This window comes from Salmo salar, chromosome ssa08 (assembly GCF_905237065.1).
Source record: "Salmo salar chromosome ssa08, Ssal_v3.1, whole genome shotgun sequence".
In the NCBI taxonomy this organism is placed as follows: Eukaryota; Metazoa; Chordata; class Actinopteri; order Salmoniformes; family Salmonidae; genus Salmo; species Salmo salar.
In genome coordinates, this window is record NC_059449.1 from 3,112,172 (window position 1) to 3,124,479 (window position 12,308).

Below are 12,308 nucleotides of genomic sequence, written 5' to 3' on the forward strand. Positions count from 1 at the left end.
ACTCAGTTGTTCACCGGGACTCCACCCAAACATGGCTAGAACCCACTACTCCACCGGATCCTTGCTGTAAGCTCTGGACCATGGCACCGGATCACCGCTGCTATCGAGTGGCTATAGTGGCTAATGCCCCTGCCACGAAGCTAGCACCAGTTAGCCGTGAGCCAGGCGCATCTCGCGGCTAGCAAACTAAATTACTACAACTACAATGCCTCTTTCGCCATCTGGCTTGGATCCTTTGTCGACACGGCGCCCCGCCGCACCACCACGACTGGTCTGCCAACAAATACTCCATCCGCTGTGCCTTCAACCTGCCTCCGTTGGACGTCGGAGCAGACGCTTCTACTAGCCCCGGGCTACTAACTTTAAACCACGTGTCGCACGCGTGCTAGCATAGTAGCGACTACTCCGCGGCTTCCCTGTTCCATCTATTACTACCCCCTGGACCCTATGATCACTTGGCTACATAGCTGATGCCTGCTGGACTGTCCATTAATCACAGTACTCCATTCTGTTTATTTTTTGTTTATCTGTCGGCCCCAGCCGCGAACTCAGGCTCTGTGTGTAGTTAACCTCTCTGGGCTAGGTGGGACGTTTGCGTCCCACCCTAGTCAACAGCCAGTGGAATCCCGTGGCGCGATATTATAATACCTTAGAAATGCTATTACTTCAATTTCTCAAACATATGACTATTTTACACCATTTTAAAGACAAGACTCTCGTTAATCTAACCACACTGTGCGATTTAAGAAAAGGCTTTAGAACGAAAGCAAAACATTAGATTATGTCAGCAGAGTACCCAGCCAGAAACACCCATTTTTCAAGCTAGCATATAATGTCACAAAAACCAAAACCACAGCTAAATGCAGCACTAACCTTTGATGATCTTCATCAGATGACACTCCTAGGACATTATGTTATACAATACATGCATGTTTTGTTCAATCAAGTTCATATTTATATCAAAAACCAGCTTTTTACATTAGCATGTGACTAGCATGTGACTAGCATTCCCACCGAACACTTCCGGTGAATTTACTAAATTACTCACGATAAACGTTCACAAAAAACATAATTATTTTAAGAATTATAGATACAGAACTCCTTTATGCAATCGCGGTGTCCGATTTTAAAATAGCTTTTCGGTGAAAGCACATTTTGCAATATTCTGAGTAGATAGCCCGGCCATGACAGGCTAGCTATTTTGACACCCACCAAGTTTGGTACTCACCAAACTCAGATTTACTATAAGAAAAATTGGATTAAATTTGCTGTTCTTCGTCAGAATGCACTCCCAGGACTTCTACTTAAACAACAAATGTTGGCTTGGTTCCAAATAATCCATAGTTATATCCAAATAGCGGCGTTTTGTTAGTGCGTTCAAGACACTATCCGAAGTGTTTCGTGACAGAAAATTTCTAAATATTCCATTACCGTACTTCGAAGCATGTCAAACGCTGTTTAAAATAATTTTTTATGCGATTTTTCGCGTAAAATAGCGATAATATTCCGACCGGGAGTCGTTGTTTTCGTTCAAAGACTGAGAAAGTAAAATGGACTCTTCACGTGCACGCACGCACCTGTCTCATTGTTCTCAGATCGACCACTTACCAAATGCGCTACTGTTTTTCAGCCATGGACTGCAAAGTCATCATTCAACGTTCTGGCGCCTTCTGAGAGCCTATGGGAGCCTTAGAAAATGTCACGTTACAGCAGAGATCCTTTGTTTTGGATAGAGATGACAAAGAAGGCCAAGAAATGGTCAGAGAGGGCGCTTCCTGTTTGGAATCTTCTCAGGTTTTGGCCTGCCATATGAGTTCTGTTATACTCACAGACACCATTCAAACAGTTTTAGAAACTTTAGGGTGTTTTCTATCCAAATCAAACAATTATATGCATATTCTAGTTACTGGGCAGGAGTAGTAACCAGATTAAATCGGGTACGTTTTTTATCCGGCCGTGCAAATACTGTCCCCTATCCCCAACAAGTTAACCGACCCTCTCTGCCCAGTCATCGCCATTTTACCTGTTGTTGTTGCGTCAGCTGATCAGCTGTTGCTGTCTCACCCGTTGTTGTCTAGCTAGCTCTCCCAATCAATATCTGTGATTACTTTATGCCTCGCTGTATGTCTCTCTCAAATGTCACTATGCCTTGTATACTGTTGTTTAGGTTAGTTATCATTGTTTTAGTTTACAATGGAGCCCCTAGTTCCACTCATCATACCTCTGATGCCTCCTTTGTCCCACCTCCCACACATGCGGTGACCTCACCCATTATAACCAGCATGTCCAGAGATACAACCTCTCTTATCATCACTCAGTGCCTGGGCTTACCTCCGCTGTACCCGCACCCCACCATACCCCTGTCTGCACATTATGCCCTGAATCTATTCTACAACGCCCAGAAATCTGCTCCTTTTATTCTTTGTCCCCAACACTCTAGGCGACCAGTTTTGATAGCTTTTAACCGTACCCTCATCCTACTCCTCCTCTCTTCCTCGGGTGATGTGGAGGTAAACCCAGGCCCTGCGTGTCCCCAGGCACCCTCATTTGTTGACTTCTGTGATCGAAAAAGACTTCTGTGATCGAAAAAGCCTCCTCCCTAAGTTTGTTTTACTCACTGCTTTAGCACACTCCGCCAACCCTGATGTCCCTGCCGTGTTTGAATCCTGGCTTAGGAAGGCCACCAAAAATTCAGAGATTTCCATACCCAACTACAACTTTTTCTGTCAAGATAGAACTGGTTTTTGGTTTTTCTAATGACTGCCTCGTCTGGTTCAACTACTTTGCAGACAGAGTTCAATGTGTCAAATCGAAGGGCATGTTGTCCGGACCTCTGGCAGTCTCTATGGGGGTACCACAGGGTTCAATTCTCGGGCCGACTCTTTTCTCTGTATATATCAATGATGTCGCTCTTGCTGCGGGTGATTCCCTGATCCACCTCTATGCAGACGACACCATTCTGTATACTTCTAGCCCTTTCAATGCCATACAACACTCCTTCTGTGGTCTCCAACTGCAACGCTAGTAAAACCAAATGCATGCTTTTCAACCATTCGCTGCCCGCAACAGCCCGCCCGGCTAGCATCACCACCCTGGATGGTTCCGACCTAGTATATGTGGACAACTATAAATACCTAGGTGTCTGGTTAGACTGTAAACTCTCCTTCCAGACTCATACTAAACATCTCCAATCCAAAATCAAATCTAGAATCGGATTTCTATTTTGCAACAAAGCCTCCTTCACTCACGCCGCCAAATTTACCCTAGTAAAACTGACTATCCTACCGATCCTCGACTTCGGCGATGTCCTCTACAAAATAGCTTCCATTACTCTACTCAGCAAACTGGATGCAGTCTATCACAGTGCCATCCGTTTTGTTACCAAATCACCTTATACCACCCACCACTGCGACCTGTATGCTCTAGTCGGCTGGCCCTCGCTACATATTTGTCGCCAGACCCACTGGCTCCAGGTCATCTATAAGTCTATGCTAGCAAAAGCTCCGCCTTATCTCAGTTCACTAATCACGATAACAACACCCACCCATAGCACACGTTCCAGCAGGTATATCTCACTGATCATCCCCAAAGTCAACACCTCATTTGGCCACCTTTCCTTCCAGTTTTCTGCTGCCAGTGACTGGAACGAATTGCAAAAATCGCTGAAGTTGGAGACTTTTATTTCCCTCACCAACTTTAAACATTAGCTACCTGAGCTGCTAACCGATCGCTGCAGCTGTACATAGTCCATCTGTAAATTGCCCACCCAATCTACCTACCTCATCCCCATACTGTTTTTATTTTATTTACTTTTCTGCTCTTTTGCACACCAGTATTTCTATTTGCCCATCATCATATGCTCATTTATCACTCCAGTGTTAATCTGCTAAATTCTAATTATTCACTCCTATGGCCTATTTATTGCCTACCTCCTCATGCATTTTGCACACACTGTATATAGACTTTCTTTTTTTCTACTGTGTCATTGACTTGTTTATTGTGTTATTGGCTTGTTTATTGTTTACTCCATGTGTAACTCTGTGTTGTTGTCTGTGTCACACTGCTTTGCTTTATCTTGGCCAGGTCGCAGTTGTAAATGACAACTTGTTCTCAACTTGCCTACCTGGTTAAATAAAGGTGAAATAATTTTATTTCTTAATTAACCTGTTATGGCTAGGGGGCAGTATTTTCACGGCCGGATAAAAAACGTACCCGATTTAATCTGATTATTACTCCTGCCCAGAAACTAGAATATGCATATAATTATTAGCTTTGGATAGAAAACACTGCAAAGTTTCTAAAACTGTTTGAATGGTGTCTGTGAGTATAACAGAACTCATTTGGCAGGCCAAAACCTGAGAAGATTCCATGCAGGAAGTGCCCTGTCTGACAATTTCTTGCCCTTCTTGATTATCTCTATCCAATACAGGGGATCTCTGCTGTTACGTGACACTTCCTACAGCTCCCATGGGCTCTCAGAAGGCGGCAAAAAGCTGAATCGTGGCTTTGCAGGCTCTGGCTGAAAAAAAAGTAGCGCGTTTGGATAGTGGCTGGTCACAGTACTGTGAGACTCAGGCTCGTGCCCGAGTCGACCCCGTGCTTTATTTTCTTTCGTCTGTTTACCTAAATGCAGATTCCCGGTCGGAATATTATCGCTTTTTTACGAGAAAAATGGTATAAAAATTGATTTTAAACAGCGGTTGACATGCTTCGAAGTACGGTAATGGAATATTTAGAAATCTTTTGTCACGAAATATGCCATGCTCGTGACCCTTATTTACACTTCGGATAGTGTCTTGAACGCACGAACAAAACGCCGCTATTTGGATATAACAATGGATTATTTTGAACCAAACCAACATTTGTTATTGAAGTAGCAGTCCTGGGAGTGCATTCTGACGAAGAACACCAAAGGTAATCAAACTTTTCTAATAGTAAATCGGAGTTTGGTCAGGGCTAAACTTGGTGGGTGTCTAAATAGCTAGCCATGATGGCTGGGCTATCTACTCAGAATATTGCAAAATGTGCTTTCACCGAAAAGCTATTTTAAAATCGGACACCTCGATTGCACAAAGGAGTTCTGTATCTATAATTCTTAAAATAATTGTTATGTTTTTTGTGAACGTTTATCGTGAGTAATTTAGTAAATTCACCGGAGGTTTGCGGGGGGTATGCTAGTTCTGAACGTCACATGCTAATGTAAAAAGCTGGTTTTTGATATAAATATGAACTTGATTGAACAAAACATGCATGTATTGTATAACATAATGTCCTAGGTGTGTCATCTGATGAAGATCATCAAAGGTTAGTGCTGCATTTAGCTGTGGTTTTGTTTTTTGTGACATTATATGCTAGCTTGAAAAATGGGTGTCTGATTATTTCTGGCTGGGTACTCTGCTGACATAATCTAATGTTTTGCTTTCGTTGTAAAGCCTTTTTGAAATCGGACAGTGTGGTTAGATAAAGAAGAGTCTTGTCTTTAAAATGCTGTAAAATAGTCATATGTTTGAAAAATTGAAGTTTTTGTATTTTTGAGGAATTTGTAATTCGCACCACGCCTATCATTGGATATTGGAGCAGGTGTTCCGCTAGCGGAACGTCTAGATGTTTAAGAGTGTTACTCAGTGATGTGTTGTGTTGGATTTTCCCCAAACATAAGGCTTTGCATTTAGGCCAGAAAGTGTATTCCTTTGCTGTGTTTTATTTGCAGTATTACTTTAGTGCCTTGTGTCATACAAGACGCATGTTTGGGAATATTTTTTGCAGTCTTCTTTTCACTCTGTCATTCAGATCATTATTGTGAAGTCACTACAATGTTGTTGATCCATCGTCAGTAATGGCCTCATGAGCAGTTTCCTTCCTGTCCTGCAGCACAGATCAGGACAACTGTAACTTGATGTGTCTGGGTGGTTTAATACATAAACCACAGCTTAATTATAAACTTGGCCATGCTTATAGAGATATTCAATGTCTGATTTGTTATTGTTACCAATCTACCAATCATTGCCCTTCTTTATGAGGCTTTCGAAAAGCTCCCTTGTGTTTGTAGTTGACAATCTTCCACTTTGACATTACAGAGTATTTTGTGTAGATTGCTTACAAAAAAAAGCCAATTAAATCCATTTGAATCCCACTTTGTAAGACAATAAAATGGGAAGAAATCCAAGGGGTCTGAATCCTTTTTAAAGGCATTGTATGTGGGACACACAAATCAAATCAAATGTATTTATATAGCCCTTCGTACATCAGCTGATATCTCAAAGTGCTGTACAGAAACCCAGCCTAAAACCCCAAACAGCAAGCAATGCATGTGAAAGAAGCACGGTGGCTAGGAAAAACTCCCTAGGAAAAACTCCCTAGAAAGGCCAAAAACCTAGGAAGAAACCTAGAGAGGAACCAGGCTATGAGGGGTGGCCAGTCCTCTTCTGGCTGTGCAGGGTGGATATTACACACACACAAACACACACACACACACACACACACACACACACACACACACACACACACACACACACACACACACACACACACACACACACACACACACACACACACACACACACACACACACATACATGCATACACATAAATGCACACGCAAACACACTCACACACACACACGTGGGACACCCACACACACTCATTCATATGTTAAACACACACAGAGCCCACACACTCTGGCTTGTCTGTCCTCTCCCTCTTTCCCTGTTTCTCCACGTCAGTGTTCCTTCAATTCCATTTCTCTCATTCACACTCTTTCTCCCTCACTCGTGGCTTAACAAAGGCACAAGTGGAAACTTTGATCAAAGCTCAGTGAGGAATTGCACGGCCATGTGTGCCACTGATCCATTTCATGGATCTGGAATGGCTCCACGCCAACAGTGTCAAGTCTGTCTGCAGTGCACACTATGAAATGTGAGGAAACTGTAGAGGTGAGAGCCGGATGGATGATGAATGTGTGTGCAACAGCTGCCGGTGGTAAGCTACCATTTCTCTTTCTGCTGATCTGAGTATTGAACATGCAGTACAATCCAATTCCGAACGGAGGAAAACATCAGCTTCGAGCCAGGGCTCATTGAACTCCATTCAGCCGTTGAAGGGGACTTGACTTGCAGGCAGGAAAACAACTAAGTGACTTTATAGACAGCATTGGCCATCCTGAAAAGAAACGTTCCCAAGACGATAGATAACAGGGCACTATTTAATGAGGCGTGGTGTTACACATTGGAGATTTGCGAGGGTTGTATTGGGCCACAGCCTTTCGGCGTGATCTGTTTACAAATGATGGAATCACGGGCCTTCAACAAGCCTCTATAGCCTATATGGTGTTCCGACACTGCGGAGGCGGAGGTGCTACCGCCCACGGACAATCAAAGCATTAATGTTGCGAGACTGTGGAGTAAACATCTCAGGATCGTTACATTCTCCAAAGCCAAGGCCAGGGCCCGAGCTTAATGGGTATCAATCAGAGGAATATACGACTCTTTCCCTCTCTTACACAAATACACACAGGCACACACACACACCCTGTCTCCTTCTGCTTCTAATCCATCAAGAGAGAGGGAACGTTTGATCGCCCCATTACTCTGACCCGCCGAGCGCTTAACCACTGGGAAATTAGATTTTGGATTTTGGGATTCGGAAAGCCAAACGACAGTCCATGCTCGGTAAAACGTTCCCCAAAACTTTAGTGTGATTTAGAGGGTTTGTGTCTGCATATGATGAGTTATTGTACTTCAATTCCAAACACTTTAAAGTAAATCAAACCCCAAAACAAAGCAATACGGTATTTCCTCGGATAGAAAAGTCAGCAGTCATGCTAGGCTTGGGTAAGTTTGTAATGGGGCCACTGATGTGTGTGTGAAATGGTTGGTCGGCAATAGCGGCAAGGCTACAACTACGGTGGTGTATTTCCTGTACATTTCTTGCGATTTCCCTCCTGATTTCGAAAATCTTTCAACAGGAATTTCTGGAAAGCCTGGGAATTTTGAGAAAGTTACCGGAATTTTGCAACCAATGGTCCTGTATAGAATCTGATTTGCATAAACGGAGAGGGTTTCGACTAGACCGGCTTGGACAAATCCAGCCCCAGCCAAATGAGACCCAGGGGGAGGCAAGAGCAAATGAAAAATATATTGTTTTCACCTCTGGGCTTCAAACCCACTTTCAAATAACTCATATGTTTGATGTTTGCTGTCTTTTGAAGGGCAGATGAGGAAAATGCCACTTTGTTTCAAGGGCGCCAGACCAAACCATTAATTAGTGAACATTTTGGATTGGATGTTATTGGGTCTGGCCAGGGCAAAGTATTGAGCCAATTAAACCAATTAAGATGTTTCCCAAATGGCACCCTATTCTCTATATAGTGAACTACTTTTGACCAGGGACTGAACTGGGTTCCATTTGGGAAGCATCCTCTATCTTCTTGAAGGTCAAATTATACAGCAGTTTGGTGTATTTTTATATAGGGACATAAAACTATGACCCTGCCTCACACAGGAAGCGGCGCAGGTCCTAAACCAGGCACTTGTCATCTCCCGTCTGGATTACTGCAACTCCCTGTTGGCGGGGCTCCCTGCCTGTGCCATTAAACCCCTACAACTCATCCAGAACGCCGCAGCCGGTCTGGTGTTCAACCTTCCCAAGTTCTCTCACGTCACCCCGCTCCTCCGCACACTCCACTGGCTTCCAGTTGAAGCTCGCATCTGCTACAAGACCATGGTGCTTGCCTACGGAGCTGTGAGGGGAACGGCACCTCCGTACCTTCAGGCTCTGATCAGGCCCTACACCCAAACAAGGGCACTGCGTTCATCCACCTCTGGCCTGCTGGCCCCCCTACCTCTGCGGAAGCACAGTTCCCGCTCAGCCCAGTCAAAACTGTTCGCTGCTCTGGCACCCCAATGGTGGAACAAGCTCCCTCACGACGCCAGGACAGCAGAGTCAATCACCACCTTCCGTAGACACCTGAAACCCCACCTCTTTAAGGAATACCTGGGATAGGATAAAGAAATCCTTCTAACCCCCCCCCCCAAAAAAAGATATAGATTTACTATTGTAAAGTGGTTGTTCCTCTGGATATCTTAAGGTGAATGCACCAATTTGTAAGTCACTCTGGATAAGAGCGTCTGCTAAATGACGTAAATGTAAATGTAAAACTAAAACTGAGGTGGTACATGTTTCAGCTGAAGGGGCTAAGCCCCTTTTGCCCCCTTGTTAAGCCAGGCCTGCAAGCAGAGCTGTTTTATCAAGACACAAATATCCTGTGCTTTTTCATTTGGTGCATAGGCAGATACAAACAGCTTGGCTACATTGTAACGGCGAAGCGGCCATGGTGTGCTTGCACATGGGGCTGTTGGGGCGTTATGCAAATTGGAGTGGGTCTAGGGTTTCTGGGACAATGGTGTTGATGTGAGCCATGACCAGCCTTTCAAAGCATTTCATGGCTACAGACACGAGTTGGTAGCATTTAGGCAGGTTACCTTAGTGTTCTTGGGCACAGGGACTATGGTGGTCTACTTGAAACATGTTGGTATTACAGACTCAGACAGATTGAAAATGTCAGATACTTTCCAGTTGGTCAGTGCATGCTCAGAGTATACGTCCAGGTAATCTGTCTGTTGAATGTTGACCTGTTTAAAGGTCTTACTCACATCGGCTGCGGAGAGCGTGATCACACAGTCTTCTGGAACAGCTGATGCTCTCACACATGTTTCAGTGTTATTTGCTTCAAAGCGAGCATAGAAGTAGTTTAGCTTGTCTGGTAGGCTTGTGTCACTGGGCAGCTCTCGGCTATGCTTCCCTAGTCTGTAATAGTTTGCAAGTCCTGCCACATCCGACGATTGTCTTAGCCGGTGTGCGATTCGATCTTAGTCCTGTATTGATGCTTTGCCTGTTGATGGTTCGTCGGAGGGCATAGCGGGATTTCTTATAAGCTTCCGGGTTAGAGTCCCGTTTATTTAAAGTGGCAGCTCTACCCTTTAGCTCAGTGCGGATGTTGCCTGTAATCCATGGCTTCTGGTTAGGGTATGTGCGTACAGCCACTGTCGGGATGACGTCATCAATACACTTATTGATGAAGCCAGTGACTGATGTGGTGTACTCCTCAATGCCATTGGAAGAATACCGGAACATATTCCAGACTGTGCTAGCAAAACAGTCCTGTAGCTTAGCATCTGCATCATCTGACCACTTTTTTATTGACCGAGTCACTGGTGCGTCATGCTTTAGTTTTTGCTTGCTAATGTTGCATAATCTAGGTGTGATAAGCTATTAGAGACTTACCCAGAAAAACTCACAGCTGTAATTGCTGCCAACGGTGATTCTAAAAAGTATCGACTCCAGGGTGTGAATACTTATGTAAATTAGATACTTCTGTATATCATTTTCAGTACATTTGCAAAGATTTCATAATGGGGTATTGTGTGTAGATGGAGAGAGAGAAAATATATTTAATTCATTTTGAATTCAGGCTGTAACACAGTAAACTGTGGAATAAGTCAAGGGTATGAATACTTTCTGAAGGCACTGTAACATTGGATCAGAGTTTCCGTTAGCCGGTAAGTGCCGGCTTTTGGCCGATAAAATGTATTAAAAGCAGCTCAATAAAATTGCCCAGGGCTGCACATCATACAGTACATCCGGATTTCAACGCTTCAGGATCATTCTCTCACTCCTTGCCCACGGCCTTACATGCACGCTGCTGAGGAGAGAGAGCGAGAGAGGAGCCTTGGGCCACTGTATGTGAAGATGGAGGCCTTTTTCATTATAGTAAAATGAAAGTAAAAGAGTATGCCCATAGTAAAAAGCCTACAAGGGGAATGTCCTCCACATAAACAAGTTTTAATATTGTAGTGGACAAAGATGTGAAAAATGATGGTGCGGCCAAATGCGGGCTACTGTGCAACTCGCTATTCAGGTAGGATGCAATTTTGAAAAAAAAAAATAGTAATAACATTTATAATAATTTATTTTATCATTGTTATTACAGTATACCATTGTTATTATTGTAGGTGCATTTAGTGCTCAAATCTCCGACAGCTCAACCGTGAGGTGGACAATTATTATTTTAGGAAAGTAAAAATGTATAAAACAATAGGCTACAGTGTGTAATTCTACACATCAAAACACAAGGAATAGTGGTTTTGTAATGTGTTAGGCTACAGGGCTGTTTTTAAGGAAGTGTAGATGTGGCTCATTTAGACAATATCCCTTGTTTTTGATGCCGATGGCTGCGTGGGTGGACGACCTCATGGGTTACGCACCCAACGCATATTATTTAGTGCAGGGTACTGGGCGGGGGCCGGCTAGTGGTGACTAGTTTACAGTCTGATGGTCTGCTCCAATAGAAGATGAGGATAGTGCCAACTTCCTGAAGAAGGGCCCCCGTCAAATGTAATGACAGTAAATAAATGAGTTATGGAAAAACCTGACAGGTATTAAAATGGAAAATGATATGTCTGCTTGGGTCCAGTGATCCCTAAACGATGAAATTAAAGAATGCAAAAACTGTACTCTGAAGCAGATAGCCTACTGTAAAATAGTCAAACACTTACGCTATTCTGTACTGACATTTTACTCAGCAAGGGAATCTAGCCTAATTAATTTCCAAGTTAAAAACATAACACAAGACTGATAAGCAAGGTCTGACTTCAAACACAACACCTTCTCCTCCACAGCTTGATAGCTACCGCGGTAAATTGCCTACGATGAATGTACAAGAAAGCGAGATTGCTAAGTGTATGCTTGAAGAGTGACGCAGTTTGCCTGAATCCAGACATTGTTTGTTGGGCAGGTGTTCTAGATTGAAGAGAGGAAAAAAAGGAGGGGAATTTTCATGCAGAGAAAGAAAGAGACAGAGAGGTCCCTACCGATGCTAGTGCTTTTTCATTGAGGGCCCCTGCTGGGACCCACCTGGGCAAGAGCCTTAGAAATATACCAGAGCCAGACTAAGCTTAGGGGCTAGGGTATGCGAGCGTGTGTGGAAGTGAGACAGTTGGAGCATGATAAAGCCAGGTTTACAGACGGACAAGGTGACTTAAGGCTCAGAGGGAGAAAATATCATTCAAAAGTAGGACTCTATGTTTGAAGGAAATAAAAGTACATACATGGGGGAATATTCAAACTGGGATACTCCCTTTAGTTCTCCAAGTTCTCCTTCTGTGTGTTCTTCTAAAACATGCATGGGAAGAGCTCCAAAGGTGGTGGAAGCATCCAGGCGCCGTTCAAGCTCCTAATACATAATGTTACAGCAGTTTTGGATGGGAACCAGAATACACACTGGGCTCTGGAGAGCTTGCTGTCACATTTCA

The 12,308-nt window shown here is 43.7% G+C and overlaps 1 protein-coding gene across 2 annotated transcripts in view; it reads right to left on the minus strand.

Moving 5' to 3' along the window:
• The window catches only part of LOC106609934 (catenin alpha-2), a 756,904-nt gene that overhangs the window by 602,402 nt on the left and 142,194 nt on the right, over window positions 1–12,308 (minus strand). The gene's annotated exons all lie outside the window — the stretch shown is intronic.